The sequence below is a fragment of the Somniosus microcephalus genome, unplaced genomic scaffold (genome assembly GCF_052327205.1).
Source record: "Somniosus microcephalus isolate GS21.2 unplaced genomic scaffold, FLI_Smic_1.0 unresolved_chr3, whole genome shotgun sequence".
NCBI classification, from domain to species: Eukaryota; Metazoa; Chordata; class Chondrichthyes; order Squaliformes; family Somniosidae; genus Somniosus; species Somniosus microcephalus.
In genome coordinates this window covers 65,274,638-65,301,061 of record NW_028225181.1, presented here as the reverse complement: position 1 = coordinate 65,301,061, position 26,424 = coordinate 65,274,638, and the positions used below count along the sequence as shown (strand labels likewise).

Genomic DNA, 26,424 nt, shown 5'->3' with positions numbered 1-26,424 from the left:
CCTGAATTCAGTTGGCTGGGTGACGGTGTTTGTAGTGTCCGGTGCGGGGTTCAGGCCAATTGTGGACCAGTGGAAATTCTGCGAATCGGATCTTGCCTCTATGTAGCATCTGAAGGAAAAGGTGACACAAAATCGGCATGCCTGCCCGGTTTACTGCTGTTGGTGAAGCGACGAAATTTAGAAATGTCGCAATATCTGGCAGCGGTGGGATTCGAACCCACGCCCCCGAAGAGACTGGAGCCTAAATCCAGCGCCTTAGACCGCTCGGCCACGCTACCACATCCAGCCGTTACGCAATCTGAAACTTGTACCTGGTGATTGAAATGTGGCATGGTCTTGTAAATACCAGGGGAAACAAAAGGAAATTAAATTCGTGGACGGCAAACTCACTTCTGATGCAACCCAGTAGATCAGAAGAAGCTACGTGTTCACAGGGCAACTCTAATAAATAGACGTTTGCTGGAACACAACCATTGTAAATTTCATTCATAATTTATCCCTGTTGTGTATTGCAAGCAGGAAGTTGGTGTAAGTAAAGTGTGATAAAAATAAGTGCGTTTGATTGTTGCTAGCAATAGAGGATTTTATTGCTGGTGTAAATAAGAATGCGACTAGCAGAGGATGGTTTCGATCCATCGACCTCTGGGTTATGGGCCCAGCACGCTTCCGCTGCGCCACTCTGCTTTCGGCTGGTGGGGGATCCCGGCTGGTGCTTAGGTTCCGATGCCTCACAGGCCTGTGTGTTAGCGAGACGAATGTCAGCATCCAGGCTGTGTTGAAAACTATAGCATGGCCCTCAAACCACCCAGAGACCCGGACCCCGCAGCACCCGTGTTTGCAGGCTCACTTGGCTGCACAATGTCACAAGGACACTCAATATTACACCACCGACAATGGGACGGACACAAAAGGACACAGAAAAAACCGGAAAGGGTCTTTCTGGCCATGCAAAGGGAGGGACAGAGAAAGACACTGCGGAAACCAAAGAGAGAGAGACAGACAGACAGACAGACCGAATAACACGAAGCAGAGACAGAGGGAAAACCGAGACTGCGAGAGAAACAGAGAGGGAGGTAGACAGACAGGGAAACGGAGACTGAGATGAAGAGAGAGACATGCATGAAGGTGCGTTCTGCTGTGTAAACAAATTCCCTGTAGTGTAAAAATGTTCCCTGTTATATAAAATTGTTCCCTCTTGTGTAAAGATGGTCGCTGTTGTGTACAGATTCTCCCTGTTTTTTTAGAGGTTTTGTGTGCTTTGTAAAGATGTCCGCTATTGAGTAATGTGTTTCCTGTTGTGTAAAGGTACTCCGTGTTGTGTAACGGTGTTCCGTTTTGTGTGGAGGTATTCCCTGTAGTGTAAAGGCCAAGAGCATCATCTGGTGCTGGCGACGCGGCGCTGCAGGAATGCGTTGAGAGAAAGGGGAAGGCCAAGGCTGCTGCAACATTGCAGCATTTGCAGCTGCTGTTGGTGCGAAAATAGTGTTTTGAAAGTTGTGTTGCAGGTTCTTGTGTTTATTGCAAGAAGGAAGTTGCTGTAAGTAAAACATAAAGTGTGATAAAAAACCTGACGCATTGAGCCTGAAATTTTGCATAATTCTAAGAGGAGAGAACAATAGGAATAATGTGCCCTCCGAATCACATCTTCCTCAGACTAATGCTATGAAAAACACATCTGACTCTCATCCTGAAGTCAGGGTCCAGATCCCCTCCCCCACACTTCTCTTTTGCAGAATGCATCTTCTCTTAACCATGTCTTAATGTAACTTTTGCTGTCTGGATAGGTTAGAATGAAAAAAAGATACTCGTGTTAAATTAATCGGATTGCAGCACACGAGGTGCTGTTCAACCGGCAAGTTTGGAAGGGCGAACGGGGAAACGACGGAGAGATGGTGGGTGCACGAGTGACAGCAATGGGGGAGCACGGTCGATAGATTGCAAGAAATGGAAGAAAGAAAAATGTAAAAGTGGTGCATATCTGAATAAGTGAGAGGCAGCAGGTGTGCAGACGAGTGAGTGAACGGCCTAAATTCAGTTGGCTGGGTGACGGTGTTTGCAGTGTCCGGTGCGGGGTTCAGGCCAATTGTGGACCAGTGGAAATTCTGCGAATCGGATCTTGCCTCTATGTAGCATCTGAAGGAAAAGGTGACACAAAATCGGCATGCCTGCCCGGTTTACTGCTGTTGGTGAAGCGACGAAATTTAGAAATGTCGCAATATCTGGCAGCGGTGGGATTCGAACCCACGCCCCCGAAGAGACTGGAGCCTAAATCCAGCGCCTTAGACCGCTCGGCCACGCTACCACATCCAGCCGTTACGCAATCTGAAACTTGTACCTGGTGATTGAAATGTGGCATGGTCTTGTAAATACCAGGGGAAACAAAAGGAAATTAAATTCGTGGACGGCAAACTCACTTCTGATGCAACCCAGTAGATCAGAAGAAGCTACGTGTTCACAGGGCAACTCTAATAAATAGACGTTTGCTGGAACACAACCATTGTAAATTTCATTCATAATTTATCCCTGTTGTGTATTGCAAGCAGGAAGTTGGTGTAAGTAAAGTGTGATAAAAATAAGTGCGTTTGATTGTTGCTAGCAATAGAGGATTTTATTGCTGGTGTAAATAAGAATGCGACTAGCAGAGGATGGTTTCGATCCATCGACCTCTGGGTTATGGGCCCAGCACGCTTCCGCTGCGCCACTCTGCTTTCGGCTGGTGGGGGATCCCGGCTGGTGCTTAGGTTCCGATGCCTCACAGGCCTGTGTGTTAGCGAGACGAATGTCAGCATCCAGGCTGTGTTGAAAACTATAGCATGGCCCTCAAACCACCCAGAGACCCGGACCCCGCAGCACCCGTGTTTGCAGGCTCACTTGGCTGCACAATGTCACAAGGACACTCAGTATTACACCACCGACAATGGGACGGACACAAAAGGACACAGAAAAAACCGGAAAGGGTCTTTCTGGCCATGCAAAGGGAGGGACAGAGAAAGACACTGCGGAAACCAAAGAGAGAGAGACAGACAGACAGACAGACCGAATAACACGAAGCAGAGACAGAGGGAAAACCGAGACTGCGAGAGAAACAGAGAGGGAGGTAGACAGACAGGGAAACGGAGACTGAGATGAAGAGAGAGACATGCATGAAGGTGCGTTCTGCTGTGTAAACAAATTCCCTGTAGTGTAAAAATGTTCCCTGTTATATAAAATTGTTCCCTCTTGTGTAAAGATGGTCGCTGTTGTGTACAGATTCTCCCTGTTTTTTTAGAGGTTTTGTGTGCTTTGTAAAGATGTCCGCTATTGAGTAATGTGTTTCCTGTTGTGGAAAGGTACTCCGTGTTGTGTAACGGTGTTCCGTTTTGTGTGGAGGTATTCCCTGTAGTGTAAAGGCCAAGAGCATCATCTGGTGCTGGCGACGCGGCGCTGCAGGAATGCATTGAGAGAAAGGGGAAGGCCAAGGCTGCTGCAACTTTGCAGCATTTGCAGCTGCTGTTGGTGCGAAAATAGTGTTTTGAAAGTTGTGTTGCAGGCTCTTGTGTTTATTGCAAGAAGGAAGTTGCTGTAAGTAAAACATAAAGTGTGATAAAAAACCTGACGCATTGAGCCTGAAATTTTGCATAATTCTAAGAGGAGAGAACAATAGGAATAATGTGCCCTCCGAATCACATCTTCCTCAGACTAATGCTATGAAAAACACATCTGACTCTCATCCTGAAGTCAGGGTCCAGATCCCCTCCCCCACACTTTTCTTTTGCAGAATGCATCTTCTCTTAACCATGTCTTAATGTAACTGTTGCTGTCTGGATAGGTTAGAATGAAAAAAAGATACTCGTGTTAAATTAATCGGATTGCAGCACACGAGGTGCTGTTCAACCGGCAAGTTTGGAAGGGCGAACGGGGAAACGACGGAGAGATGGTGGGTGCACGAGTGACAGCAATGGGGGAGCACGGTCGATAGATTGCAAGAAATGGAAGAAAGAAAAATGCAAAAGTGGTGCATATCTGAATAAGTGAGAGGCAGCAGGTGTGCAGACGTGTGAGTGAACGGCCTGAATTCAGTTGGTTCATAGGCACAGAAAACATCAGCCCCCAGGATGGCCTGTGATACATTAGCCGTTATAAACTCCCACACAAAACGTTGACCTCCGAGAGTTAAATTAACTGTCCGTTTACCAAACGTGCGAATGGCCGCAGCATTGGCTGCCTCGAGGGAAGGGCCGTGACCGCCGGATTGTAGATCTAGCTTTGAAACTGGCAATATACAGCACTGAGAACCAGTGTCACACAAGAATCGTCGCCCTGTTCTGGAATCAGTAATATAGAGGAGTTTTCCCGCTGAACCGACTGCCATGGTGAACTGGGTGTGTTTGTCAGACCCTGTCATCCTCATCGAAGTTTGCGAGCCTGCTGGAGATTTTTTTTCACCGAAACTGCAGGGAGGACGGCAGCATCGAGCCTTGGCGCCAAAACGGGCGTGGTACACACACCAGCCTGCTGGAGGAGGGCTGGACTTTGCTCGCATAGGGGAAAGGCGCCTCGTGGCTGCACAACTCTGCTGTGTGACCGTTAAAATATTGTCTGCCTCTGCAGCCAGCTCGGCACAGTCCGTAATCGTAGAACTGGCCAAGGCTGACTGAACTGGCTCAGGTAGCTGGCAGAGGATGAGTTCTCGAAACAATAAACATTGTGGCTCCGAACCCAAAAGCATAAGCATTTGGCTCATCAATTCCGATGGTTTTGTGTCCCCGAGACCGGGCATAGCAATAAGCCTGCGTGCACGCTCCGACTTATTTAAACCAAACACCTGTAGTAAATGAGTTTTTAGAGCTTCACACTTGCCCTCTGCTGGTGGATTGCCCAGGAGGCTGATGACCCACGAGGCCGTGGCGCTGTCGAGAGTGGAAACCACGTAATAAAGCGGGTCGAATCCACTGTAATGTCCCGGAGTGCAAACTCGGCTTCTGCCTGGAAAAAACATGCTGCTGGTTGCTGTTCCCAGAACTGCGGCAATTTAAGAGCAATGGCGTTCGTGTTCATGATAAGTATCTCGACGAAAGTTGTCCGACGAGATCGGGGTCACCAATGTATCCAAATAAAGAAGTTCGACGCAGTGAAACAAAATAACCAAGTTTAATAAACAAGCAACTTAACTGGAAAAACTACAGGACCAAATGTAAACAGGTCTGTGCAGCCTCACAGCCTCTCTTACACTGCTACTAAATACTGGAAGCTGACGTCATGACGTCATCCCGCTCTCCGCGCCAACTGGGGGTCACGTGATCGGCGTCATGACGTCTTCGCGCGAAAATGCAAGAAACTACATACAGTTTAAAGGTGCACTGCATGGCAGTTAAAGGAATGATTACTGATTGCCCAGTGTCTCTTGACGGATCCGCCACAGTATATTAATTTGCAAGAAGTACAGGTACACCGCTGTTTCACCTGGAAGGGGTGTATGGGGCCCTGGACAGTGGGAAGGGAGGAGGTAAAAGGCATGTTTTGCATCTCCTGCGCTTGCACAGAAAGGTGGAAGGTGAAGGAGAATGGCTGTTAGGGCTGACTGAGGAGTGGACCAGGGTGTCATGGAGGGTGCGGTCCATTCGGAATGCTGAAAGGGGAGGTGAGGGGAAGATGAGTTTGGTGGTGGGATCACGTTGGAGGTGGGGGAAATGACGGAGGATGATCCATTGAATGTGGAGGCTGGTGGGTTGAAAGGTGAGGAAAAGGGGCACCCTTTCGTGGTTCTGGGAGGTAGGGGAAGGGGTGAGAGCAGACGTGTGGGAAATGGAACGGACACGGTCAAGGGTCGTGTCAACCACAGTTGAGGGGACTCCTCGGTTGATGATAAATTAAGACATGTCAGAAGCAATGGCATGGAAGTTGGCAAATGTGGCAGATGCTGGGGTCTGTATGAAAAACAAAGAACAGAGGAAATTACAGCAGGTCCGGCCTCATCTGTGTAGAGAGAACAAGCCAACGACGACTCGAGTCTGGGTGACCCTTCGTCAGGTGGGGTTACATGTACTGTGAGATGAACTCAAGAGCCCGGTTGAGGCCGTCCTCATGAGTGCGGAGCTTGGCTATCAGTTCCTGCTCTACGATTTTGCGTTGTCGTGTGTCTCGAAGGCCGCCTTGGAGAATGCTTACCCGAAGATCGGAGGCTGAGATGCACCGGAGACAGAGAAACTGGGAGAAGAGAATAGAGTCCTTACAGGAAGTGAGTTGGGAGGAAGTTTAGTCCAGTTAGCTGTGGGAGATGGTGGGCTTGTAGTGGATTTTTGTCGAAAGCCGACCACCAGAAATGGAAAAGGAGAAGTGAAGGAAGGGAAGAGAAAAGTCAGAGATGGACCATGTGAAGGTGAGGGAAGGGTGGAAATTGGAAGTAAAGTGAATGAACTTATCTAGTTCAAATGTAAGAAGTCACACAACACCAGGTTATAATCCAACAGTTTTATTTGAAATCAAAAGCTTTCGGAGCGCTGCTCCTTCATCAGGTGAAGTGGAGCGATGCATAAAGACAGAGCTTATATAGTCAGAGAATAATGCCAGATGATTACAGGTAGTCTTTCTAACTGCCATTTATCACATCTCAGCAGAGAGATAATCACAGCAATCAAAGGTGTGAATTGTGTCCAAACAGGTTAGTCATAAAAACATTACATCAAAGAACAATGAAGTGGGGCCACAAGGGGTCAAATGTGGCAGATGTTGGGGTCTGTATGAAAAACAAAAAATAGAGGAAATTACAGCAGGTCCAGCCGCATCTGTGTAGAGAGAACAAGCCAACAGCGACTAAAGTCTGGGTGACCCTTCGTCAGGTGGGGTTACATGTAGCATGAGATGAACCCAAGATCCCGGTTGAGGCCATCCTCATGAGTGCGGAACTTGGCTATCAGTTTCTGCTCTACGATTTTGCGTTGTCGTGTGTCTCGAAGGCCGCCTTGGAGAATGCTTATCCGAAGATCGGAGGCTGAATGTCCTTGACTGCTGAAGTGTTCCCTGACTGGGAGGGAACACTCCTGCCTGCCGATTGTTGCATGGTGTCCGTTCATCCATTGTCGCAGTGTCTGCATGGTCTCGCCAATGTACCATGCTCCGGGGCATCCTTCCCTGCAACGTATGAGGTAGACAACATTGGCCGAGTCACATGAATATGTACCATGTACCTGGTGGGTGGTGTCATTACGTGTAATGATGGTATCTGTGTTGATGATCTGGCATATCTTGCAGAGGTTGCTGTGGCAGGGTTGTGTGGTGTCGTGGTCGCTGTTCTCCTGAAAGCTGGGTAATTTGCTGCGAACGATGGTCTGCTTGAGGTTAGACGGCTGTTTGAAGGCAAGTAGTGGAGGTGTAGGGACGGCCTTAGTGAGGTGTTCGTCATCATTGATGACATGTTGAAGGTTGCGAAGAACATGGCGTATTTTCTCCGCTCCGGGAAGTACTGAACGACAAAGGGTACTCTGTTGGTTGTGTCCCATGTTTGTCTTCTGAGGAGGTCTATGCAATTTTTTGCTGTGGCCCGTCAGAACTGTCGATCGAAGAGTCAAGCGTCATATCCCATTTTTATGAGGGCGCCTTTCAGCGTCTGCAGGTGTCCATCGCGTTCCTCCTCGTCTGAGCAGATCCTGTATATTTGCAGGGCTTGTCCATAGGGGATGGCTTCCTTTACGTGGTTTGGTTGGAAGCTGGAGAAGTGGAGCAGCCTGAGGTTGTCCGTGGGCTTGCAGTAGAGTGAGTTGCTGAGGTGTCCGTCTTTGAGGGAGATTCGTGTGTGCAAAAATGAAACCGATTCTGAGGAGTAGTCCATGGTGAGTTTGATGGTGGGATGGACCTTGTTGATGATATCGTGTGGTCTTTTCAGTGATTCTTCGCCGTGGGTCCATAGGAAGAAAATGTCGTCGATGTATCTGGTGTATAGCGTTGGTTGCAGGTCCTGTGCAGCGAAGAAGTCTTACTCGAACTTATGCATGAAGATGTTGACGTACTGGTGTGCGAATTTGGTCCCATTGGCTGTTCTGTGTGTTTCGGTAAAGAACTGGTTGTCGAAGGTGAAGACGTTGTGGTCAAGGATGAAGCGGATGAGTTGTAGGATAGCGTCTGGAGATTGGCTGTTGTTGGTGTTGAGTACTGAGGCTGTCGCAGCGATGCCGTCATCGTGGGCGATACTGGTGTAGAGTACCGGGACGTCCATCGTGGCGAGGAGTGTTCCTGGTTCAACTGGTCCGTGGGTGCTGAGTTTCTTTAAGAAGTCTGTAGTGTCGCGACAGAAGCTGGGGGTTCCCTGTACGATGGGTTTCAGGATGCACCCGACGTATCCAGAGAGGTTCTCACACAGGGTTACATTGCCTGATACGATAGGATGTCCACATGAGTTGGCTTTGTGTATCTTTGGGAGGCAGTAGAAGTCTCCCACACGGGGAGTACGTGTGATGAGAGCGCATAGGATGCTTTGAAGATCTGGATCGAAGGTCTTGATCAGTCTGTTGAGTTGGCGGGTGTGTTCTTTGCTCGGATCTGTGGGTAACTGTCTGTAGTTTTCCTGGTTGTCCAGTTGTTGGTATGCTTCTTTGCAATAGTCCGTTCTGTCCTGTATGATGATGGCTCCTCCTTTGTCTGCTGGTTTGATGACGATGTTGCGGTTGGTCTTGAGAGTGTGGATGGCGTTGCATTGTGCTCGGGTGACAATCTGGACAGTCTTGTGAGTGCGGCTGATGAATCTGGCATTGATGGATCTCCTGACAGCTTGAGCATACATGTCAAGCTTAGGGCAGCGTCCCTCCGGAGGGGTCCAATTTGACTCTTTCTTCTTCGGTTGCTGCACTGTGGATCCCTCTGTCTGCTGTTCCGGATCATTGGTTGTCTCATTGGCTTCGCTGCTGACATCTTGGGATTTGTGGAAGAATTCCCAGAGCTCATTCTCCTGATGAATTACTCTGTGTCTGCCGCATGACCGATGGGGTCAATTTTGGTGGTGGGGCAGAAATTGAGCCCTCGGCTGAGAACTTCAATTTTGTCTGGTTGAGGGTGCGGTCGGACAAGTTGATGATGGACTTCCCTGTGGTTTCAACCGTGGTACAGGGGGAGGCTTGTTTGCTGCTGGTGGTGATGCCGAGTTTCTCAAGCTTCCTGTTCTTGGTGTGCATGTAGGCAGTGTAGTTTTGTTGCCTCGTCTGTTTGGCGGTGTCTCGTAGCTGGTCTGCTGTGTCCTGAGCACAGGCTGAGAACATGGACTGTATCTCGGTTTTGATATCGCGATGCCTGCTGTAGTGCTGGTGTACGAGATGGTTGAGGAGTGTGCGAGAGGTACAATGGCAGAGTCTCTCAGCGTAGTCTGTGTTGTAGGTCGACTTGAGTGGGTTTGTGATCTGTAGCCCTTTCGGGATCTTGTCTGCTTTCTTGCATCTCTGGAGAAACTTGAAGTCTGTGTCGATATGCGCGATCTTCTTGGAGATCCTCTCCACTTGGGCCGACAATTTGTGGTGTTGATAGGAGCCATGGTGTGGAGATGTCGGTGTTGGACTGGGGTGGACAAATGTAAGAAGTCACACAACACCAGGTTATAGTCAAACAGTTTTATTTGAAATCACAAGCTTTCAGAGCGCTGCTGCTTCGTCAGGTGAAGTGGAGAGATGCATAAAGACACAGCATATATAGTCAGAGAATAATGCCAGATGATTACAGGTAATCTTTCTGACTGCCATTTATCACACCTCGGCAGAGAGATAATCACAGCAATCAAAGGTGTGAATGGTGTCCAAACAGGTTTGTCAGGAAAACATTACATCAAAGAACAATGAGGTTGGTTCACAAGGGGTCATATGTTGCAGATGCTGGGGTCTGTATGATAAACAAAAAGCAGACAAAAACCCTTTTTTTTGCTGGAAATCACAGCAGGTTCGGCCGCATCTGTTTAGAGAGAACAAGCCAATGACGACTCGAGTCTGGGTGGCCCTTCATCAGGTGGGGCTACATGTAGCGTGACATGAACTCAAGGTCCCGGTTGAGGCCATCCTCATGAGTGCAGAACTTGGCTATCAGTTTCTACTCGATGATTTTCCGTTGTCGTGTGTCTCAAAGGCCGCCTTGGAGAATGCTTACCCCAAGATCGGAAGCTGAATGTCCTTGACTGCTGAAGTTTTCCCCGACTGGGAGGGAAAACTCCTGCCTGGCGATTGTTGCTCAGTGTCCATTCATCTGCTGTCGCAGTGTCTGCGTGGTCTCGCCGATGTACCATGCTCCGGGGCATCATTTTCTGCAACGTATGAGCTAGACAACTTTGGCCGAGTCACATGAGTATGTACCATGTACCTGGTGGGTGGTGTCCTCACGTGTGATGATGGTATCTGTGTTGATGAACTGGCATGTCTTGCAGAGGTTGCTGTGGCAGGGTTGTGCGGTGTCTTGGTCGCTGTTCTCCTGAAAGCTGCGAACGATGGTCTGTTTGAGGTTAGGCGGCTGGTTGAAGATGAATAGTGGAGGCGTGAGGATGGCCTCAGCGAGGTGTTCGTCGTCATCAATGACATGTTGAAGGTTGCGAAGAACATGGCGTAGTTTCTCCGCTCCGGGGAAGTACTGGATGACGATGGGTACTCTGTTGGTTGTGTCCTGTGTTTGTCTTCTGAGGAGTTCTATGCGATTTTTTGCTGTGGCACATCGGAACTGTCAATCGCCGAGTCGATCGTCATATCCCGTTCTTATGAGGGCGTCTTTCAGCATCTGCAGGTGTCCATCGCGTTCCTCCTTGTGTGAACAGATCCTGTGTATTCGCAGTGCTTGTCCATAGGGGATGGCTTCCTTAACGTGGTCAGGGTGGAAGCTGGAGAAGTGGAGCATCCTGAGGTTTTCCGTGGGCTTGCGGGAGAGTGAGGTGCCGAGGTGTCCGTCTTTGATGGAGATTCGTGTGTCCAAGAAATAAACCGATTCTGAGGAGTAGTCTATGGCGAGTTTTCTGGTGGGATGGAACTTGTTGATGTTATCGTGTAGTCTTTTCAGTGATACTTCGCCGTGGGTCCATCGGAAGAAAATGTCGTCGATGTATCTGGTGTGTACCATTGGTTGGAGGTCCTGTGCAGCGAAGAAGTCTTGCTCGAAATTGTGCATGAAGATGTTGGCATATTGGGGTTCGAATTTTGACCCCATGGCTTTTCCGTGTGTTTGGGTAAAGAACTGGTTGTCGAAGGTGAATACATTGTGGTCAAGGATGAAGCAGATGAGTTGTAGGATGGCCTCTGGAGATTGGCTGTTGTTGGTGTTGAGTACTGAGGCTGTCGCAGCGATGCTGTCATCATTGGGGATACTGGTGTAGAGTGCCAAGTCGTCCATCATGGCGAGGAGTGTTCCTGGCTCAACTGGTCCGTGGATGCTGAGTTTCTGTAAGATGTCTGTAGTATCGCGACAGAAGCTGGGCCTTCCCTGTACGATGGGTTTCAGGATGCCCTCGACGTATCCAGAGAGGTTCTCACACAGGGTTCCATTGCCTGATACGATAGGACGTCCGGGTGTGTTGGATTTGTGTATCTTTGGGAAGCAGTAGAAGTCTCCCACACGGGGAGTACGTGGGATGAGAGTACGTAGGATGCATTGAAGGTATGGATCGAAGGTCTTGATTAGTCTGTTGAGTTGGCAGGTGTGTTCTTTGCTGGGATCAGCGGGTAACTGTCTGTAGTGTTCCTGGTTGTCCAGTTGTCGGTATGCTTCTTTTCAATAGTCCGTTCTGTTCAGTATGACGATGGCTCCTCCTTTGTCTGCTGGTTTGATGACAATGTTGCGGTTGGTCTTGAGAGCGTGGATGGCATTGCGTTGTGCTCGGGTGACATTCTGGAATGTCTTGTGAGTGCAGCTGATGAATCTGGCATTGATGCATCTCCTGACAGCTTGAGCATACATGTCAAGCTTCAGGCAGCGACCCTCTGGAGGGTTCCAATTTGACTCTGTCTTCTTCGATTGCTGCACTTCGGATCCCTCTGTCTGCTGTTCCGGATCGTTGGTTGTCTCATTGGGTTCGCTGCTGACATCTTGGAATGTGTGGAAGAATTCCTGGAGCCTCATTCTCCTGATGAATTCCGTTGTGTCTGCTGCAAGACCGATGGGGTCCATTTTGGTGGTGAGAACTTCAATTTCGTCTGGTTGAAGGGTGTGGTCAGATAAGTTGACGGTGGACTTCTCTGTTGTTTCAACCGTGTTACTGGGGGAGGCTTGGTTGCTGCTGGAAGTGATGCTGAGTTTCTCAAGCTTCTATTCTTGGTGTGCATGTAGGCAGTGTAGTTCTGTTGCCTCAACTGTTTGGCAGTGTCTCATAGCTGGTCTGCTGTGTCCTGAGCACAGGCTGAGAACATGGACTCTATCTCGGTTTCGAGGTTGCGGCGTCTGCTGTAGAGCTGGTGTACAAGATGATTGAGGAGTGTGCGAGAGGTACGACTGCAAAGTCTCTCAGCGTAGTCTGTGTTGCAGGTCGACTTGAGTGGGTTCGTGATCTGTAGTCCTTTCGGGATCTTGTCTGTTTTCTAGCATCTCTGTGGAAACTTGATGTCTGTGTCAATATGCGTGACCTTCTTGGAGATCCTCTCCACTTTGAGCTGACAGTTTGTGATGTCGATAGTAGCCATGGGGTGGAGATGCCGGTGTTAGACTCGGGTGGACTAATGTAAGAAGTCACACAACACCAGGTAATAGTCCAACAGTTTTAATTAATTCAGTGGGAGAGCCAGAACTGGCACCGATACAGTCATTGATGTACCAGAAAGAGAGGTGAGGGAGGGGACTTGAGTAGGACACAAATCCCATGAGCAGGCAGGCATAGCTAGAGCCCATGCGGGTTCCCAAAGCAACAACTTTAATTTGCAGGAAGTGAGTGGCGACAGAGGAGAAGTTTTCAATGTGAGAACAAGGTCAGCCAGGCAGAGGAGGGTGGTGGTGGATGGGGACTGGTTGGGCCTCTGTTCAAGGAATAAACGGAGTGCCCTAAGGCCGTCCTGGTGGGGGATGAAGGTATCGAGTGATTGGACGTCCATAGTGAAAAGGAAATGGTTGGGGCCAGGAAACTGGAAACAGTTGAAGTGATGGAGGGTGTTGGAAGAGTCACGAATGTAGGTGGGAAGAGACAGGACAAGAGGAAAAAATAGAGTCGAGATAGGAAGAGATAAGTTCCGTGGGGCAAGAACAGGCTGAAACGATGGGTCTACCAGGGCAGTGCTGCTTGTGGATCTTGGGAAGTAGGTAGAAGCGGGCTGTGCGGAATTGGGGGACTATGAGGTTGGCGGCCATGGAGGGAAGATCTCCAGAGGAGATGAGGTCAGTGACAGTCTTGGAAACAATGGCTTGAAGTTCGTTAGTGGGTCATGGTCCAGGCCCTCTTCAATTCCCCAGTTACTGGTGTTTACTGCCAATTACACTATCTATTGTTGGCCTCACCAATTCCTCCACGTACTGGGGTTTTCTCCAATTTCCACTTTTACTGTTGCACTTCCATGTTAATGCGTCATTCCTCCTATTTCCCCATTCACTGGTACCCTAACCAAATTTCCCATTTATTGGTGCCTTCCTCAAATGTACCTTATACTGGTGCACTCCCCCAATAACACATGACTGGCGCCTTCCTTCAATTCCCCTATTTATTGGAACTCTCACTAAATCCGCCGTTTAATGCTACCCTCCCCCATTTCCACACTTTACTGCTGGCAAACTCCAATAGCTCCATTTGCTGGCCCCATCTAACTTCTCCATTTACTGGTACCCATCTCAGTTACATTATTCACTGAAGCCCTTCCTCAACATGTATTGGTGCAACGTGAATATTTTCTCAATCCAGTGCTCATTTATGTCCCATAAGAACATTAGAAATAGGAGCAGAATTCGGCCATTCGGCCCCTCGAGCCTGCTCCGCCATTCAATAAGATCATGGCTGATCTTCGACCTTATCTCCACTTTCCTGCACGATCTCCATATTCAAATATCTAACGATTTTTGTCTTGAATATACTCAACTACTGAGTGGCCACAGCCCTCTGGCGCAGAAAATTACAACAAATCACCACCGTCTGAATGGAGTAATTTCTACTCATCTCAGCCCTACATGGCCGACCCCTTATTCTGAGACAGTGACCCCTGGATCTAGACTCGCCAGCCTGAGGAATATCCTCCCTGCTTCTACCTTGTGAAGCCCTGTAAGAATTTTGCATGTTTCAATGGGAGCACCTCCCATTCTTCTAAACTCTAGAGAATATATGCCAAGTCTACTAAATCTGTCCTCATAGGACAATCCCCCCATCACAGGAACCAGTCTGGTGAACCTTCGTGGCACTCCCTCTATGGCAAGTATATCCTTCCTTAGGTAAGGATATGTTCCATTATACACAGCCCATTGACCAATACTGATATGTCAGATATATCCTGGGAATATTCTCATTCCAATATACAATGGTCAAGTTACAATATACACAATGGCCATTTCCCCATACTGAGCTTTACTTGTGTAACTTACAGGCTTGTTAGGAAGATTGAAGCCCGTGAAATTAAGGGGCAATCCACGGTATGGCTACGGAATATGCTCAGTAACAGGAAGCCGAGGGTGGGCGGATGGCTGTGTTTTCAAACTGGGAGCTGGTTTGCACTGGTGTTTCCCAAGGGTCGGTCTTGGCTCCTTCACTCATTTCAACATTTTAAAAACGACCTAGACTCTGGTGTAGGGAAGCAGCATTATAAAGTTTGCAGATGATGCAAAACTTGACCAATTAATAGGTAGTGATGATACTTGCAGACTTCAGGATGACATAGACCGGATGAAGCAATGGGCAGAAGCAGCGCAGATGGAGATCAAGCTGGAGAAGTGTGAGCTGATGCACTTTGGCGGGAGTAATATGAAAAGACATTCAACTATAAATGGCCCGATTTTTAACAGTGTAGATGAGCTGAGAGAGCTCGGTGTGCAGATACACAAATACTGAAAATTGGCACAGCAAGCCGATCAAATGGTTAATAACACCTATGGTGATTATAGGGAGTGGAATAGAATATAAAAGTAAAAAGGTTATTATAAATTAATAAAGCACTGTTTCGGCATCCGCTGGACTATTGTGGTCAATTCTGGGCACCACAATTCATAGAGTCATAGAGTCATAGAGTTTTACAGCACAGAAAGAGGCCCTTCGGCCCATCGTGCCCGCGCCGCCCATCCACCCCTGTCCTGTCTAATCCCATTTTCCGGCATGTGGTCCATAGCCTTGTATGCAATGGCATTTCAAGTGCTCATCCAAATGCTTCTTGAATGTTGTGAGGGTTCCTGCCTCTACCACCCTTTCAGGCAGTGAGTTCCAGATTCCAACCACCTCTGGGTGAAAAAGTTCCTCCTCAAATCCCCTCTAAATCTCCTGCCCCTTACCCTGAATCTATGCCCCCTTGTTATTGACCCCCCTACTAAGGGGAAAAGTTCCTCTTTATCTACCCTATCTATGCCCCTCATCATTTTGTACACCTCAATCAGGTCCCCCCTCAGCCTTCTTTGCTCCAAGGAAAACAACCCCAGCCTGTTTAGTCTTTCTTCATAGCTGAGGCGCTCCATCCCAGGTAACATCCTGGTGAATCTTCTCTGCACCCTCTCCAAAGCAATCACATCCTTCCTATAGTGAGGCGACCAGAACTGCACACAGTACTCCAGCTGTGGCCTCACCAGCGTTTTGTACAGCTCCATCATAACCTCCCTGCTCTTATATTCTATGCCTCGGCTAATGAAGGCAAGTACCCCATATGCCTTTTTAACCACCTTATCTACCTGTTCCGCTGCCTTCAGAGATCTATGTACATGTACACCAAGGTCCCTCTGGCCCTCTGTACTTCCTAGGGTCCTACCACTCATTGTGTATTCCCTTGCCTTATTTGTCCGTCCAAAATGCATCACCTTGCACTTTTCAGGGTTAAATTCAATTTGCCACTTTTCCGCCCATCTGACCAACCCGTTTATATCGTCCTGTAGCCTGAGGCTTTCCTCCTCGCAATTTACCACCACACCAATTTTCGTGTCATCTGCGAACTTACTGATCATACCTTTTACATTCTCATCCAAATCATTTATGTAGATCACAAACAACAAGGGACCCAGCACCGATCCCTGAGGTACCCCACTGGACACAGGCTTCCAATCACAAAAGCATCCTTCGACCATCACCCTCTGCCTCCTGCCACTTAGCCAGTTTAGGATCCAACGTGCCAAGGCACACTGGATCCCATGGGCTCTTACCTTCTTGACCAGTCTCCTATGCAGGACTTTGTCAAAAGCTTTACTGAAGTCCATGTAAACCACATCTGTTGTGTATGTAATATGTGTGCTACTTTGAACCTATGGACAGGACTGCACTACTTGTTGGGCGTAGTGATACGCAGTACCACTCCTGGCCATAGGGGTATAAATAGTACTGTGGGTACTGATTCCCCTCAGTTCCCGCCTGTGGGCATGAAGTAAAGACCTATGTGCAGTCCCTACCTCCAACCAGTAAAGGCCTGTTTGAGTTATACGTTTAAGTCTTTGTGTTAATTGTTCAATACAATACACATACTTAACACTGGCGACGAGTCAGGCTCTTACCCTGCGGCAGTTATTCCAGGCGGCTTCGTCCAAAGACAGGACGTTGAAGAGAGGTTTCAATCCTCAACACCCCACTCAAAACTGAAGGGCAGCAGAAATCCTGACAGCTTCCAGCGACTGGAAGTGACAGGCATTAGGACCCTGAAGCCTCCATCAGCTTGTGAACCGGAGTAAAGACAGGACTGGGGAAGAGAGAGAGGTAGGGCGATAGCGATCGGCAGATAAGGGCCGGGCCGCTTTGAAGTGAGGGGCGCAGCCGGGCCAGCGATCGGGACCAAAGATAAGAGCCGCACTCGGACTGAAAGGCGCGGCGGCTGCAGAAGCTCAAGGTGCGAGAGTCGCGGTGCACAGCGCGGGCTATCGATCGCGGCGAAGATAAGGGCCGCACTCGAGGGCTGAAGGGAGACGGCGTCGGGGGACGGGTGAAGACCGCCAAGCGCGGGAAAACCGCCATTTTGTGGGCGGAGGACGACGGCAAGAGCGGGAAGCCGCCATCTTTGATAACAAGTAAAGAAAATAAAATCTGAGAAATTGCAAATCTACAATGCCTAAACACGGGAATATTAGCACCTTTGATAGTGACCTCGAAGATTGGGCCATATATGTTGAAAGAGTAAAAAATTATTGTAAGGCCAATAAAATTCGTGACCAAGATAAAGCTCTAACATTATTAAATTTAATGGGTGCGAAGACGTACGGGCAATTGAAACACCTGTTATCACCAGATGAACCGGCGGATAAGACGTTCGATGAGATTGTTACTGTCCTGAAAGATCATCTAAACCCCACCCCGCTGATGCTAGCGGAACGATTTAAATTTTACGACAGAAGGCAGCTACAGCATGAAAGCAATGCTGAATATTTGCTGGAATTGCGTAAATTAGCGAAATATTGCCAGTTTGGAACGGGATTGACAGATGCACTACGAGACAAATTTGTGTGTGGTTTATTTAAACAGGATACACAAAAGCGACTGCTCGAGGAGAATGAGCTGACGCTTGAGAAGGCGGTCACTATGGCAGCAGCACACGAAGCCGCAGCGAGAGGCACGGCAGTAATGCAGCTACGGTCACCGGAGCTCAGTGCACACAAATTGGGTGTGAGTTCTGGCAAATGTTATCGTTGTGGAAAGACAACGCATGATCAGAACCAGTGTTGGTTTAAAAACCAAGAATGTAGAACTTGTGGTAGGCTTGGACATATAGCTAGAGTATGCAGGTCAGGGAAGAAGACCAGCAACAAGAAGTCACCGCAAGGAAAATACGCAAAGGTACACAAGGTGACCGAACAGGAGTCCGATTCAGATGCTAGCAGTAATGAACTGACTAGCTTAAGCTGTAATGAACTGGCTAGCTTAAGAGTACTCAACGCTGGTAAGGGTGCAGACCTCCAGACAATTTGGGTCACTCTTCAGATAGAAGGAGTCCAAGTAAAACTGGAATTGGACACTGGATCGGCATTGACGGTCATAAATAAGAAAGATTACGGAAAGTTATTCCAACATATTCCCCTACAGGATAAGGGGATTATATTGAAAACATACACGGGGCAAAGAGTGCACCCCATCGGGAAAATAGAGGTTGCAGTGGCCCACAAGGGCGAAGACAGTCAAATAATGGACTTATATGTGATATCTGAAGGAGGTCCTCCACTACTAGGACGGGAGTGGATTAGGAAAATGAATATGGACTGGCATTTCCTACAAACAATAACGAGTGAGAACTCGGTGAAGATAGTCGGCCCAGACTCTGGAACGGATGATGGTAAGCCCAACTCAGGTGCAAAAGACAAAGTTTCAGCACAGAATTCCACTGAGCAACAACAACATAGTTTAACTGTGGATTCTGAGTCTGGCAAGTCTACTGATGTGCCCATTTCTGAGGGACACCGGGCTCGAACTCAACTCCATTTCAAACTACAACAGCAATTAGAACAAATGCTTCGCCGTTTTGAGCAAGAGTTGAATGCAACGAAAGAGTTCTTTGATATAGAGTTGGAGAATCTGGAAAGACAACAGAAGCAGCTGATGGAGAAAATGGAGCAGGAGCACACAAAACGTCTGATGTCAGAGGAGTTAACGGTCAGCCAACTCCTGCATATGCTGAAGGACAGGACTCTGAAATGGGAAAAACTTGAACATGAACTTCAATATTCAAACGAAAGGGGTTCGGAGCTCTCAAAGGTTATTGGAAGAGCTGAGGTGGCAACACAGACTGAGATGACTGCAACAGAGCAGCCCTTGGATGCCAAAAGTACGCTGACTCACGTCAACGTAGAACAACAGACCGCTGAAACAGCTGCTCCGGTAGAGGGATTGCATAGTCCGATCAATCAATCTCCAAAGGAAGTTGAAGTATTAAAATCACAAATGAGGTCACTAGTAAACGACTTGCTGAAAGCCCAGAAAAAGCTGGATGCAGAGGTACACATGAAGAAGTCTCTTCAGGAAAGATGTCTGGATTTGGAACAAGAGCTGGCTAACGTCCAGCTAGGTATGGAGGAAATAGACGACCCTCTCACTGGTCTAGCTCAGGACGACACCGAATATTACGATGTCCTGTCCTGCCCAGCTTGTAACTTCGACTCCCAAAGTGCAGAAATCATGGAGGAGCACCAAAAGTCTACGGAACATCGGGAGAAGCTGGCTCTACGACGGAAACAGGAGGAAGAGAAGGAGGAACTGCGCATGCAGCTGGCAGCTGTGGCAGCTGACAATGGAGCCCAGAGAGTCTCCAAGAAGCAGAAAAGGAAAAGTAAAAACAGAAGATGACCCATCTGAACCATTATCACCTCTACCAGATCACACACGTGGTCCCTCCGAACGGAGCCAATTCAGTTCGGAAGTTCAAACTGTTAAATCCATGGAAGGACTATTGAATGAGTCACTCTAGCAACGTGAACCGACTACACCACAGAGAATGAATCTGTGAACTGTTTTCCGCAGAGACTGAATCTGTGATCTGTTTTTGACATGAAGTTATCTATGTATCTATGTTATTCTGTTATGTAAACCTGAAGTTATATATGTATATATGTTATTACGTTATGTTAAATGGGGAGATGACTGTAAAGCTAGGAAGGGAGGAATGTTGTGTATGTAATATGTGTGCTACTTTGAACCTATGGACAGGACTGCACTACTTGTTGGGCGTAGTGATACGCAGTACCACTCCTGGCCATAGGGGTATAAATAGTACTGTGGGTACTGATTCCCCTCAGGTCCCGCCTGTGGGCATGAAGTAAAGACCTATGTGCAGTCCCTACCTCCAACCAGTAAAGGCCTGTTTGAGTTATACGTTTAAGTCTTTGTGTTAATTGTTCAATACAATACACATACTTAACAACATCCTCAGCATTTCCCTCATCCAACCCCCCAGTCACCCCCTCGAAAAATTCAATCAGATTTGTCAGACATGATTTACCCTTGACAAAGCCATGCTGACTATCCCCGATTAATCCTTGCCTCTCCAAGTGGAGACTAATTTTGTCCCTCAGAATTTTTTCCAATAATTTCCCTACCACAGATGTTAGGCTCACTGGCCTGTAATTCCCTGGTTTATCCCTGCTACCCTTCTTGTATAATGGTACTACATTAGCTGTTCTCCAGTCCTCTGGTACATCCCCTGTGGCCAGAGAGGTTCTGAAAATTTGTGTCAGAGCCCCTGCAATCTCCTTTGCCTCCCACAGTGGCCTGGGATACATCTCGTCCGGGCCTGGGGATTTATCCACTTTTTGGCCTGCTGAAACCGCTAGCACCTCCTCCCTCTCGATGCTAATATGTTCAAGTATGTCACAGTCCCCTTGCCCGATTTCTATGTCTGCATCATCTCTCTCCATAGTGAACACAGATGCAAAAAGTTCATTTAAAACCTCGCCTACATCATCTGGCTCTACACACAGATTGCCACTTTGGTCCCTAATGGGCCCTACCCTTTCCCTGGTTATCCACTTGCCCTTTATATACTTATAAAACATCATAGGATTTTCCTTTATTTTGCTCGCCAGTGTTATTTCATGGCCCCTCCTCGCCCTCCTAATTTTTTTTTAATTATGCCCCTGCACTTTTTATACTCCTCTAGGGCTTCTTCCGTCTTTAGTCTTTTGTAACTGCCAAAAGCCCCCCTTTTATTTCTAATGCATTTTTGTATATCCCTTGTCATCCAAGGTTCCCTTTGCTTGTTGGTCCCACCCTTGACCTTTACAGGAACATGTTGGCGTTGTACTCTCTCTATTTCCCTTCTGAAAGTCTCCCACTGTCTTGATGTGGATTTTCCTATAAGTAGCTGCTCCCAGTCCACTTTGGCCAGATCCTGCCTTATCATATTAAAATCGGCCTTCCCCCAATTTAGAACCCTTATTTCCGGGCCGTCTTTGTCTTTTGCCATGACCACCTTAAATCTCACCGAATTATGGTCACTGTCGCCAAAATGCTCTCCTACTGACACTTCCACCACTTGCCCGGCTACATTCCCCAGAATTAGGTCCAGTATCGCCCCCTCTCTTGTAGAACTTTCTACATGTTGGCTCAAAAAGCTCTCCTGGATGCACTTTAAGAATTCTGCACCCTCTAAGCCTTTCACAGTCTGACTATCGCAATTTATATTGGGGAAGTTGAAATCCCCCACTATTATTGCCCTATTATTTTCGCACTTTTCTGAGATTTGCCTACATATCTGTTCCTCTATCTCCCCCTGACTGTTGGGGGCCTATAGTACACTCCCAGCAAAGTGCTTGCCCCCTTTTTGTTTTTAGGTTCTACCCATATGGCCTCATTAGAGGAACCCGCTAATATATCATCCCTCCTTACAGCAGTAATTGACTCCTTAATTAATATTGCTACACCCCCTCCCCTTTTACACCCCCCTCTGTCTCGCCTGAAGATTCTATACCCCGGAATATTGAGCTGCCAGTCCTGACCCTCCCTCAACCACGTCTCCGTGATAGCAACAATATCTTACTCCCATGTGTTCAACAACAACTTCAGTTCGTCCACCTTATTTGCAAGACTCCTTGCATTAAAATAAATGCCTTCCAGCCCTGCCATATTCCCTTTTGCCTTCGCATATTTGCTCTGCCTTGTTTTTTTCTCTGTATTTGGCTGTAAATCACCCCCTGCTATAGCTCCACTCTGTACCCCATCCCCCTGCCAAGTTAGTTTAAACCCCCCCCAGCAGTGCTAGCAAACCTCCCCGCAAGGATATTGGTTCCCCTCTGGTTCATGTGTAAACCGTCCGACTTGTACAAGTCCCACCTTTCCCAGAAGCAGACCCAGTGATCCAGGAAACTAAAGCCCTCCCTCCTGCACCATCCCTTTTGCCACGCATTCATCTGTTCTATCTTCCCATTCCTATACTCACTAGCACGTGGCACCGGGAGTAATCCAGAGATTACAACCTTTGAGGTCCTGCTCTTTAATCCTTCACCTAGCTCCCTAAATTCTTGCTGCAGGACCTCATCCCTCTTTTTACCTATGTCGTTGGTACCAATGTGGACCACGACCTCTGGCTGTTCACCCTCCCCCTCCAGAATGCCCTGCAGCCGCTCAGTGATATCCTTGACCCTGGCACCAGGGAGGCAACAAACCATCCTGGATTCACGTCTACGGCCACAGAAACGCCTATCTGTTCCCCTTACTATAGAATCCCCTACCACTATTGCTCTCCCACTCTTTTTCCCCCCTTCCTGGGCAGCAGGAGCACCCCCAGTGCCAGGAAGTTGGCTGCTGCTGCCTTCCCCTGGTGAGTCTTCCCCCTCAACAGTATCCAAAGCGGCATACCTGTTTGAGAGGGGAATGGTCACAGGGGTCTCCTGCACTACCTGCTTGCTTCTATTGCTCCTCCTGGTGGTCACCCATTTCCTATCTTCCTGTGCAGCCCTTCCCTGCGGTGTGACCAACTCACTAAACGTGTTATCCACGAACCTCTCAGCATCATGAATGCTCAACAACCCATCCACCCGCAGCTCCAGCGCCTCAATGCGGTTTGCTAGTAGCTGCAGATGGATGCATCTCTGGCACACGTGGTCATCAAGGGCACCGGCAGTGTCCCTGAATTCCCACATGGAGCAAGAGGAGCATATCACGGGGCTGGGCTCACCTGGCATGACCTTCCCTTTACTTAATTTAAATTAATTTACTATCACCAATTAAAAATATCTCTAAGGCGCTTGTATAGTCTACCAACAGTCCCTGCTACACCAGAAAAGACCCTAGTAACTATAAACTACAGAGTTTAAGTTTAAGAAAGAGAAATAGTCACCAACCAATCAATTACCTGCTCCCTGGTGACGTCACACTGATTACTTTTTACCTCCCTCCTCTGCTGTTGATTTGGTCCCGCCTCTGCTGAACCCTCCGGTTTTAATTGCCGCCGATCGCGCTGCTGCTCTCCCACAGGTCCAAGCTCTCTGACCTCGCCTCTGCTGAACCCGCCGGTTTTAAGTGCCGCCGGTCGCGCTGCTGCTCTCCCACAGGTCCAAGCTCTCTGACCTCGCCTCTGCTGAACCCGCCGGTTTTAAGTGCCGCCGGTCGCGCTGCTGCTCTCCCACAGGTCCAAGCTCTCTGACTTCGCCTCTGCTGAACCCGCCGGTTTTAAGTGCCGCCGGTCGCGCCGCTGCTCTCCCACAGGTCCAAGCTCTCTGACCTCGCCTCTGCTGAACCCGCCGGTTTTAAGTGCCGCCGGTCGCGCCGCTGCTCTCCCACAGGTCCAAGCTCTCTGACCTCGCCTCTGCTGAACCCGCCGGATTTAAGTGCCGCCGGTCGCGCTGCTGCTCTCCCACAGGTCCAAGCTCTCTGGACAGCCAATGAAGTTATTTTTGACGTGTAGTCATTGTTGTAATGTAGGGAATGTGGCAGCTAATTTGAGCACAGCACGGTCCCTCAAACAGCAATGAGATCATAATGCTTTACAGCCACAATTCAGTAAAACTTTAAGGGCTAGATTTTCAGTATAGGCAGTTTTGGGGCGCTAATCTTAGTGCCCGCCCGAAGTTAGCGCCCGCCCCAATGTAGCGCCCCGTTGCCGGAAATTCAGTGGCTTCGCCCTAAGAGGTTGGTGGAGCGCTAAAAGAGGCGTTCCACTACTATCTTTAGGCGCTAAGCCGGCGGTCCAGAGGGATAGCGCCCAGGCGGGGCGCAGCGCGGGTGCGGTCATTTTTGGACTGACAGCAGACCCCGTGGTGCCGACCAGCTCTTAAAGGGGTAAGGGACGAATTGGTCTGCTGCCACGCCCTGCACACTGCAGCCTTGCAAAGAGGCCTCAACACTGCTGCTCAGCCCCAGGGAGTCATGGCAACGCCAGAGAAGGCCCATCAGCGTGCCCTGCGCTTCTCAGAGGGTGATCTGGACATAATGGTCACAGCTCTGGATGTGAGGCACAAGATCTGAGCTCTTGCTGCTTGAAACCAGTTAGCTATCCTCCTTGTTGTGTCTCCAGAAATGCGTTGCACAAGAGTGTTTTCTGAAAAAAGGCTGGCCTTTATACTGGAGAGCACGTCCCCTTTAATTTGCACCCACTGGGGCCCGCACTGGTTGTGTTGCGTTCGTTTTTCCAAGCGCTCCGGCCGCCAGCCGCACAATGGGGCGGTCCGACTGAAGTTTGGAATCGGGGCGGCCAAAGGGCGTTGCACGAGGATGTGACGTCATTTTCTGCGCGCGCATCCGGGCGGGCGCTAAAGTTTGCGCCGGCGCTAACGGGCAACTTAATTTGGGGTGGGGCGCAAACTGCACTGCGCACGGGCGCTACACGCATAGCGCCCGAAAATCACTTCTCTTAAGGCGCTAACTGCTGGCGCCAGCAACTGAAAATCTAGCCCTAAAGACCTTAGAAAGGGTGCAAAGGAGATCAATCAGGTTGTTACCAGGGAGGATGTGCTGCAGCTTTGAAGGGATGTTGGACGAGTTAGGACTGCTACTTGGAACATAGAATATGAAGAGGTGACCGAATTAAGGATTTCAGGAAAATGAGAGGTGTTTAGAGAGACCACCTATTCCCTCTGGTGAGTGGATTAAAAACTAAAGGCCATAGTTTTAAAATCATTGGGAAAGGATTTCATGGGGAGATGAGGAGAATTCTTTTCACTCATAATTGTTGGGCTCTGGGAGGCTCCACTTGAAAAGGAGGCAGAAGCTGATACCTTATATAATTTTGAAAGGTGATTGAATAGTTTCTTGAGGATGAGGAATTACAGGGTAACAGGCAATAGGTGGGGTCATGGGTCAAAGCACCACTGCTCTTCCAGAGACCCAGCATGGACCTGACAGGCCGAATGGACTCCTTCTGCTGTAAGTTGCTATGATTCTATGATTACATAGGATTATATAGGATATACGGCACAGAATCAGGCCATCAGACCAACCAGTCCATGCCGGCGTATAGGCTCTACACGAGCCTTATCCCTTCTTTCCTCATCGAAATCTATCAGCATAACCCTCATATGCTTGTCCATCCTCCCCTTAAATGCATTTATAATATTCGCTTCAGCCACTCCCTCGGTAGCGAGTTCCACATTCTCACCAGTCTTTGGTTAAAGAAGTTTCTTCTGAATTCCCTATTGGATTTCTTGGTGGCCTCTAGTTATGCTCCTCCTCATGTGGAAACACTCCCTCCGTATCTACTCTATCAAAACCTTTCATAATTTAGGACACCACTCAGCCTACTTTTTTCAAGAGAAAAGAGACCCAGCCTGTTCATCCTTTCCTGATATGTATACCCTCGCATTTCTGCTATCGTCCTTGTAAATCTTCTCTGCACCCCCTCCAGTGCCTTTATATCCTTTTTCTAATATGGCGACTAGAACTGCATGCAGTCCTCCAAGTCTGGTCTAACCAAGGTTCGATAAAGGTTCAGCATAACATTCCTACTTTTCAGTTCTATCTGTCTAGAATTAATTGCTAGTGCTTGGTTTGCTGATATTTTTGCCACTTTTTTCTACTGCCATTATGTTACCCTAATTAGAACAGCTACTCCACCTCCCCTTTTTCTCTCCCTGTCTTCTCTAAACTGGTTATATCCTGCAATGTTTAATTCCCAGTCCTGTTTTTCTGTAGCCATGTCTCAGTAATCCCTGGTTCCTCACAACACATGATTACCTCCAGCTCCCCTGTTTTATTATGGACACGATGTGTATTGATATACAGACAGTTTAACTCATTTTAATATGAATTCCTCTCACTTTATGATTAACCACCTTTTTAGACTCCTGTTCCATAACTCTATTTATACTCTTGCCATCAGGGTCCTCCCTCACTTTATTCGTTCCTATGCTCTCTTTTCCTGTTTTGTTTATATTTAGGCAGCTTACCTTTCTTGTAGATCTCTCCCATCCCCAGTCATCTTACCTGATTAAAGCCTTTTCCACCTTCTTATATACACTTTCTGCTAGGACGCAGGTCCCATTCCAGTTCAGGTGAAGCCCATCCCCTCGGTACAGGTCCTTCCTGTCCCAGAACTTTTACCAGTGTCCAATGAAGAAGAACCCCTCTTTTGCACTCCAGCCCTTTAGCCATGTGCTAATTCTCCTGATCTACCTGCTTCTATGCCAATTTTCACGTGGCACTGGCAGTAATCCAGAGATTATTTCCCTCGAGTTATGGCTTTTTAATTTAGATCCTAACTCCTGATAATCTTCCAGCAGGTCTTCCTCCCTGCTCCTACTTATGTTATTTTTTCCAACATGGACCACGTCAACTGCCACGTCCTCTCCAGCTGCCATGATTTATCCTTTACTGTGGTACCGGGTAGGCAACACTTCCTCTGGGATTCTCGTTCTTAGCTGCAGAGGAGGATATCTATCCCGCTAATTATAGCATCCACTATCACTATCACATTTCTATTCAGCTCTTCAATCAAT

General features: G+C 48.3%; 2 non-coding genes and 2 pseudogenes across 2 annotated transcripts; all 4 read right to left on the bottom strand.

Moving 5' to 3' along the window:
• Nucleotides 1-196: 196 nt before the first annotated feature.
• Nucleotides 197-278, bottom strand: trnal-uag (transfer RNA leucine (anticodon UAG)). The gene has a single exon. It is a non-coding gene; the product is annotated as a tRNA-Leu (tRNA).
• Nucleotides 279-2,220: 1,942 nt separating this feature from the next.
• On the bottom strand, nucleotides 2,221-2,302 carry trnal-uag (transfer RNA leucine (anticodon UAG)). Its single transcript has one exon. It is a non-coding gene; the product is annotated as a tRNA-Leu (tRNA).
• Nucleotides 2,303-7,048: 4,746 nt separating this feature from the next.
• LOC147091659 (uncharacterized) lies at nucleotides 7,049-11,322 on the bottom strand (annotated as a pseudogene).
• On the bottom strand, nucleotides 7,952-9,143 carry LOC147091660 (uncharacterized; annotated as a pseudogene).
• Nucleotides 11,323-26,424: the final 15,102 nt, after the last annotated feature.